We start from the raw sequence: 9,332 nt of genomic DNA on the forward strand, positions 1-9,332 counted from the left end.
AATCTAATAATTTTATATAGTGCCAACATATTCCGCTGCACTTTACAGTTTGCACACATTATTATCGCTGTCCCGGATGGGGCTCACAATCTAACTTCCCTATCAGTATGCCTTTGGATATACAAAGCTCCTGTGTATAATAGTACTTACGGTAAAATTAGTATTTTTTTTAATTAATGATCAGTATTGTAGTATTTGGTCACTATGTGGTTGTAATATGTGGCCTGATCATGGTGTGGTGGTATTTGTCCCTTGCATGTGGTATTATTGGTCACTATGTGGTAGTAATACGTGGTCCGGCCATGGTGTGATCGTATTTGTCCATTCTATGTAGTATTATTAATTCACTATGTGGTGATATGTGGTCTGGTCATGATGTGGCAATATTTTTTACTTGTATGTGGTATTATTTAATCACTATGTGGTAGTAATATGTGGTCCGGCCAGGGTGTGGCCGTATTTGTCCCTTCTATGTAATATTATTCATTTTATGAATAAACTTCATAACTTCTAGAACTTCTAGCCCAAACAGTAGTTTTCCCCCACATATGGGGTATCAGTGTACTCAGGGGAAATTTGTTAACAAATTTTGGGGTCTATTTTCTCTTGTTAACCTTGTAAAAATAAAATATTTGAGGCTAAAAGAACATTTATAAATTATAAATATAAGTTATAAATTTCTATGAAGAATCTGGCTGTTCAAAGTGCTCACCACACATCTAGATAAATTCCTTAGAGGTGGGGATTATAGTTTCCAAAATGGGGTCATTTGTGGGGGGCTTCCATGGTTTAGGCACATATGAGGTATTGGGGTACTCAGGAGAAATTGCACAACACATTTTTGGGTTTATTTTCTCCTGTTACTCTTGTGACTCTTGTGAAAATTAGGTTTAAAGTAAAAATTTTGTGAAAAAAAAGTTAAATGTTCATTTTTCTTTCCATGTTGCTTTAGTTCCTGTGAAGCATCTGAAGGATTAATAACCTTTTTCAATGTGGTTTTGAGCACCTTGGGGGGTGCAGTTTTTAGAATGGTGTCATTTTGGATATTTTCTGTCTTATAGGCCCCTCAATATCACTTCAAATGTCATGTGGTCCCTAAAAAATGTTTTTGTAAATTTTGTTGGAAAAATGATAAGTTGCTGGTTCACTTTTAGTCCTTCTAAGTTCTTAGCAAAAAGTCATATCGAACAAATGTTACCACTATCATGAAGTGTACTGGGGTACAAGAGCATGGGGGCAGTTAATCTCTCTGATCAAGTCCTCCAGCCGTACAGTGCCGTGAGAAAAGCCAAGGTTTGGTACAAGAAGCTGGCCGTGCACATAGTATAGATGGCAATGTACAACGCTTTTGTGCTTTCGTAATGTGCAGGCCAGACCGGTACGTACCTTCAGTTCCAGGATGTTGTAATCAAGGCCCTAATATTTGGCAGTCAGGAGGTAGCAGGTCCCAGTACTTCCGGAAGGTGCTTGTGGTGTACAAGAAAAACATTTCCCCAGTGAGGTCCCTTGAACTGAGGAAGGTTGCAAAAAAGGTGAAAAGTGTGTTACAGAAGGGGGGTATAAGCCAGGACACCACTTATAAGTGTGACACCTGCCCCGACAAACCTGGTATGTTTATGAAAGACTGTTTCAGAGTCTGCCATTCATCCATAGATCAATACATTTATTTCTGACTTACACAACTCACATATGCCACTCTGATGCACTCTACACTACTCCTGTATGCCACCCTGATGCACTCTACACAACTCACATATGCCACCCTGATGCACTCTACACAACTCACGTATGCCACCCTGATGCACTCTACACAACTCACGTATGCCACCCTGATGCACTCTACACAACTCACGTATGCCACCCTGATGCACTCTACACTACTCATGTATGCCACCCTGATGCACTCTACACTACTCATGTATGCCACCCTGATGCACTCTACACTACTCATGTATGCCACCCTGATGCACTCTACACTACTCATGTATGCCACCCTGATGCACTCTACACTACTCATGTATGCCACCCTGATGCACTCTACACTACTCATGTATGCCACCCTGATGCACTCTACACTACTCATGTATGCCACCCTGATGCACTCTACACTACGCATGTATGCCACCCTGATGCACTCTACACAACTCACGTATGCCACCCTGATGCACTCTACACTACTCATGAATGCCACCCTGATGCACTCTACACAACTCATGAATGCCACCCTGATGCACTCTACACAACTCACATATGCCACCCTGATGCACTCTACACAACTCACATATGCCACCCTGATGCACTCAACTCACACTCACGTATGCCACCCTGATGCACTCTACACTACTCATGTATGCCACCCTGATGCACTCTACACAACTCCCGTATGCAACCACATAAAAAAATTCACATACCAGGAAAACACTGGATCAATTCCAATTTTGGGGCACTAGTAGGCAGTTTGCACTGTTCAGGCACATCAGGGGCTCTGCAAACACGACATGATGGCCACAGACCATTCCATCAAAGTCTGCTTTCCAAACGTCACTCCTTCCTTTCCGAGCCCCGACGTGTGCCTAAACCAGGGACTGACATTCAGCCCTGGCATTTTAAAGCACACAGGCCCATGCTGTCCCTGCCCCGAGCCCTAGATGGGGATATCTATTACTAATATTACCCTGCCTGGGATAATCATGATTTCCAATATTTCTATTAATACTGCTATATAATATTGAATAATAATAACAATACTGCAATAACTATATTGCAATATAACAAATATAAACAAACATAACAAAATATTACCAAATATAAAGTACTGATAATACTACCATACTTATCACTGATCGTTAAAGAGGTTGTCCAATCTTGGGAGCTGCCGTCGTGACTACAACTATGGGATTTCCGCACCTTTTCCACATCTCATCTAAACGTACTCTGCTTTGGTAAATTCACTTGTTTTGAGTGCGGCCATGCTCGTTTAGTCAGCACATGACAGCGTTAATTGAAATTGCATACTTGTGGTCACATGACCGGCCACTCCCAGCACCGGAGAATCCTCACAGCGCATGATGCACCAGTGTCAAGATTCGGAAGTCTGTAGTCATACCGAGTCATTGCAGACTTTAATATCAAACCTGTTCAACGCATTTAACCAAAATCACTGTACTGGAACTGATATCACCACCATACTGTGACCATATAATGGTTATATCAGTTCTACACCAGTGCTCTGCAGACCAGATATGTGTGTATTGTGCGACTACTCACCAGTGCCATTCACACTAATTGTTATCATTCGGTTTCCCTTTTCTTTTTCATCCGGCCATCAATTCTTCTTCCGTCCATAATTTGTTCCTGTAAAATATAACACAGACATCTTCACTTTACTGCTTTTCCAAGACCCTCCTCACATTCTACCACCTCTACACAAACCACAACTTGTGCTGCCTTAGGCCGGCCTCACACTAGCGTGTTTTACGGACGTAAGAGAGGTGATGAAAATACGGATTACACACGGTACAATGCTTCTCTATGGCCAAGCTCCTATCTGCCATATTTTACTGATCCGTATTATACGGTCTTCTACGGCCGTAGAAAAATCGCAGCATGCTGCGTTTGTCACCGTATTGCGCAAAAAATACGCCAATGAAAGTCTATGGGGGCCAGAAAAATACGGATTACACATGGACCAGCAGTGTGACTTGCGAGAAATACGCAGCGGTGTTAGAGAGAAAAGCCGGCAATTCAGTGCGGTGTAGAGTAAAATCACACTGACAGCTTACAATAGAATAGGTAGAATAAATGTGTACACATTATATATATATATATATATACATACCTATTCTATATATGTCATTGAGACACATATGTATATATATTAATATTTCATACAGCGCTAGATAGCTTTAAAGCCGGTAATTCAATTGCCGGCTTTTGCGATCTCCTTCCTAAACCCGACATGATATGAGACATGGTTTACATACAGTAAACCATGTCATATCCCCATTTTTTTTGCATATTCCACACTACTAATGTTAGTAGTGTGTATGTGCAAAATTTGGGTGCTCTAGCTATTAAATTAAAGGGTTAAATGGCGAAAAAATTGGCGTGGGCTCCCGCGCAATTTTCTCCGCCAGAGTAGTAAAGCCAGTGACTGAGGGCAGATATCAATAGCCTGGAGAGGGTCCATGGTTATTGCCCCCCCCCCCCCCCCTGGCTAAAAACATCTGCCCCCAGCCACCCCAGAAAAGGCACATCTGGAAGATGCGCCTATTCTGGCACTTGGCCACTCTTCCCATTCCCGTGTAGCGGTGGGATATGGGGTAATGAAGGGTTAATGTCACCTTGCTATTATAAGGGTATGTTCACACGTTCAGGATTTCCATCCTTTTTTTTTCCTGACTGTTTTTTAAAAAACTGCAGCTCTTGGCAGAAAACGCAGGTCCTTTTTTTGGTCCTTTTTTGGTCCGTTTTTGATGCGTTTTTTGATGCGTTTTTTTATGCTTTTTTTGATGCAGTTTTCTAGCCAGAGTCTGTGTGTTTTCTAGGAATTTTTTTAGGGTTAAAATGGCTGAAAATACCCTAACCCTACCCCTACCCCTAACCCTACCCCTAACCCTAACCCTACCCCTAACCCTACCCCTAACCCTACCCCTAACCCTAACCCTACCCCTAACCCTAACCCTACCCCTAACCCTACCCCTAACCCTAACCCTACCCCTAACCCTATTCTAACCTTAGTGAAAAAAAAAAAAAAATTCTTTATTTTTTTTTATTGTCCCTACCTATGGGGGTGACAAAGGGGGGGGGGTGTCATTTACTATTTTTTTATTTTGATCACTGAGGTTATATCTCAGTGATCAAAATGCACTTTGGAACGAATCTGCCGGCCGGCAGATTCGGCGGGCGCACTGCGCATGCGCCCGCCATTTTGCAAGATGGCGGCGCCCAGGGAGAAGACGGCCGGACGGACACCGGGACGCCGGGTGAGTATAAGGGGGGGAGATTAGGGCACGGGGGGGGCATCAGAGCACTGGGGGGGGGGCATCAGAGCACTGGGGGGGGCATCGGAGCACGGGGGGGCGGGATCGGAACACGGGGGGGGCAGCCACACTCCGCCCACGCACTTCCGCCCGCTCCCCCGCACTTCCTGCTGCAGCGGTTCTGCACATCAAACCGCAGTAAAACCCGCAGATATATTTTTGATCTGCGGGTTTTACTGCGGTTTGGACCTCACAATGGAGGTCTATGGGTGCAGAACCGCTGCGGCTCCGGAAAAAGAATTGACATGCTCCTTCTTTTTTCCGGGAGCTATTCAGCGCGTCTTTTTTTTTACAATTTCCGGACCATGTGCACAGTGTGTCCTGTTTTCCATAGGGTACAGTGTACTGTACCCTGCATGGAAAACAGCTGCGGAACCGCAGCGGCAAAACCGCCGCGGTTCCGCGGTAAAAAACGCACTGTGTGAACATGGCCTAAGGTGGCATTAAGCCAGATTAAAGCTATGTGCACACGTTCAGGATTTCTTGCAGAAAATTCCTGAGAATTCCGGACATTTTCTGCAAGAAATCCGCAAGAAAACCGCATGCGTTTTTGCCGCGATTTTGCCGCGGTTTTGATGCGTTTTTGCCGCGGTTTTGACGCGTTTTTGCCGCGGTTTTTTCCGGACACTTCCCAATGCATTTTGGAGTGGGAAATCCGCAAAAAAAAAACGGAAAATTAATGAACATGCTGCGTTTTTTTGCCGCGATGCGTTTTTTTCACGGAAAAAAACGCATCATGTGCACAAAACATGCGGAATTCATTCTAAATGATGGGATTCTTATTGTATGCGGTTTTTTTGCGGTTTTTTCGCGTTTTTATCGGGAAAAACCGCGAAAAAACCGCAACGTGTGAACACAGCCTAATAATGGAGAGGCGTCAATTATGACACCTATCCATTATTAATCCAATTGTCTGAAATAGTTAAAAAGCACACACATTATTACAAAGTCTTTTAATGAAATAAAGACACAGGTTGTTGTAATATTTTATTAGACTCTTAATCCACCTGAAGACCCTCGCTCTGTAACAAAGGAAAAATAAAAAAACAACAATATCTCATACCTTCCGATGATCTGTCACGTCCCACAATGTAAATCCATCTGAAGGGGTTAAATTATTTTACACCCAGGAGCTCTGCTAATGCAGCTGTGCTCCTGGCTGTAAAACCCCAGCGAATGAATGGAAAGTAGGTCAATGACCTGTAGTTAACTTCATTCGCGGTGATGCGCCCTCTGCTGGTTCTCATATGACCTTGAGGCTGGGATTATATTCTGAAAAGTTCCCACGTTTATTTCATTAAAAGACTTTGTAATAATGTGTGTGTGTGTGTGTGTGTGTGTGTTTTTTAACCATTTCAGACAATTGGATTAATAATGGATAGATGTCATAATTGACGCCTCTCCATTATTAATCTGGCTTAATGTCACCTTACAATAGCAAGGTGACATTAACCCTTCATTACCCCATATCCCACCGCTACACAGAAATGGGAAGAGAGTGGCCAAGTGCCAGAATAGGTGCATCTTCCAGATGTGCCTTTTCTGGGGTGGCTGGGGGCAGATGTTTTTAGCCAGGGGGGGGGCAATAACCATGGACCCTCTCCAGGCTATTAATATCTGCTCTCAGTCACTGGCTTTACTACTCTGGCGGAGAAAATTGCGTGGGAGCCAATTTTTTCCGCCATTTAACCCTTTAATTTAATAGCTAGAGCACCCAAATTTTGCACATACACACTACTAACATTAGCAGTGTGGAACATGCAAAAAAAATGGGGATATGACATGGTTTACTGTATGTAAACCATGTCTCATATCATGTCGGGTTTAGGAAGGAGATCGCAAAAGCCGGTAATTGAATTACCGGCTTTAAAACTATCTCGCGCTGGATGAAATATTAATATATATATACAGTGGGGCAAAAAAGTATTTAGTCAGTCAGCAATAGTGCAAGTTCCACCACTTAAAAAGATGAGAGGCGTCTGTAATTTACATCATAGGTAGACCTCAACTATGGGAGACAAACTGAGAAAAAAAAATCCAGAAAATCACAGTCTGTTTTTTTATCATTTTTTTTGCATATTATGGTGGAAAATAAGTATTTGGTCAGAAACAAACAATCAAGATTTCTGGCTGTCACAGACCTGTAACTTCTTCTTTAAGAGTCTCCTCTTTCCTCCACTCATTACCTGTAGTAATGGCACCTGTTTAAACTTGTTATCAGTATAAAAAGACACCTGTGCACACCCTCAAACAGTCTGACTCCAAACTCCACTATGGTGAAGACCAAAGAGCTGTCAAAGGACACCAGAAACAAAATTGTAGCCCTGCACCAGGCTGGGAACACTGAATCTGCAATAGCCAACCAGCTTGGAGTGAAGAAATCAACAGTGGGAGCAATAATTAGAAAATGGAAGACATACAAGACCACTGATAATCTCCCTCGATCTGGGGCTCCACGCAAAATCTCACCCCGTGGGGTCAGAATGATCACAAGAACGGTGAGCAAAAATCCCAGAACCACGCGGGGGGACCTAATGAATGAACTGCAGAGAGCTGGGACCAATGTAACAAGGCCTACCATAAGTAACACACTACGCCACCATGGACTCAGATCCTGCAGTGCCAGACGTGTCCCACTGCTTAAGCCAGTACATGTCTGGGCCCGTCTGAAGTTTGCTAGAGAACATTTGGATGATCCAGAGGAGTTTTGGGAGAATGTCCTATGGTCTGATGAAACCAAACTGGAACTGTTTGGTAGAAACACAACTTGTCGTGTTTGGAGGAAAAAGAATACTGAGTTGCATCCATCAAACACCATACCTACTGTAAAGCATGGTGGTGGAAACATCATGCTTTGGGGCTGTTTCTCTGCAAAGGGGCCAGGACGACTGATCCAGGTACATGAAAGAATGAATGGGGCCATGTATCGTGAGATTTTGAGTGCAAACCTCCTTCCATCAGCAAGGGCATTGAAGATGAAACGTGGCTGGGTCTTTCAACATGACAATGATCCAAAGCACACCGCCAGGGCAACGAAGGAGTGGCTTCGTAAGAAGCATTTCAATGTCCTGGAGTGGCCTAGCCAGTCTCCAGATCTCAACCCTATAGAAAACCTTTGGAGGGAGTTGAAAGTCCGTGTTGCCAAGCGAAAAGCCAAAAACATCACTGCTCTAGAGGAGATCTGCATGGAGGAATGGGCCAACATACCAACAACAGTGTGTGGCAACCTTGTAAAGACTTACAGAAAACGTTTGACCTCTGTCATTGCCAACAAAGGATATATTACAAAGTATTGAGATGAAATTTTGTTTCTGACCAAATACTTATTTTCCACCATAATATGCAAATAAAATGTTAAAAAAACAGACAATGTGATTTTCTGGATTTTTTTTTCTCAGTTTGTCTCCCATAGTTGAGGTCTACCTATGATGTAAATTACAGACGCCTCTCATCTTTTTAAGTGGTGGAACTTGCACTATTGCTGACTGACTAAATACTTTTTTGCCCCACTGTATAGATAGATAGATATATTGTGGAGATATAGCTCATCAGGGATCTCTGCTTTGGCCCAAGCAGGTGGCTATGGAGTCACAACGGACAATAGCAGGCTACCGAGTTCCACACAGGTATGTGTCAGGTGTATTTATTGTACACATTTGCCGTACAATGTTACACGTGCCAAACATGAAATAAAATGTCTAAGGCAGTCTGGCCACGAACTAACAACAAGATACTAACTGCAAAATAAACCTACACAACAAGAAAGAAGTTTGTGCAACCTTACCGTGTCAGCTTCCCAGACCAGCAGATGAGAGAGACTGAGATCCCAGCAGTTCCTGATTATATCAGCTGAATCAGACAGGAGTCAAAAACTGGATTGAATGTGTGGAAGGGAAGCACCAGTCCTTTCAAGCTGATCACTAAAGAAAACCAGGACCGGATTACAGAGAAATAAACAGCTTCACAATCAATACCGTGATACATATGAAATGAAACGGGGAGAAACATATCTGTTTTCTAGTACTTCTCCCCTTGGCACCTCACATACCCCCTTCCTCTGTTCGAGCCCGTGGGGTCGGACACAACGAGCTGCCAAGCAATGTGTCCTTGACAACGCATCTGCATTCCCGTGCGCTGCGCCTGCCCTGTGCTCAACGGAAAAGTTAAAAGGTTGTAATGCCAAGAACCAGCGTGTCACCCTCGCATTGCCCTCTTTTGCGCGGGACATCCATGTTAGGGGTGAATGGTCCGTTACTAGCCTAAATTGGTGACCTAGTAAATAATAGCGTA

The 9,332-nt window shown here is 43.4% G+C and overlaps 1 long non-coding RNA gene across 1 annotated transcript; it reads right to left on the reverse strand.

The window, feature by feature from the left end:
* Window positions 1-1,385: 1,385 nt before the first annotated feature.
* LOC138657929 (uncharacterized) lies at window positions 1,386-8,956 on the reverse strand. The gene is made up of 3 exons (XR_011317257.1): window positions 8,827-8,956; window positions 3,268-3,354; window positions 1,386-1,511 (listed from the first exon to the last, which is right to left on the reverse strand). It is a non-coding gene; the product is annotated as an uncharacterized lncRNA (long non-coding RNA).
* Window positions 8,957-9,332: the final 376 nt, after the last annotated feature.

The sequence above is a fragment of the Ranitomeya imitator genome, chromosome 1 (genome assembly GCF_032444005.1).
Source record: "Ranitomeya imitator isolate aRanImi1 chromosome 1, aRanImi1.pri, whole genome shotgun sequence".
Taxonomy (NCBI): Eukaryota; Metazoa; Chordata; class Amphibia; order Anura; family Dendrobatidae; genus Ranitomeya; species Ranitomeya imitator.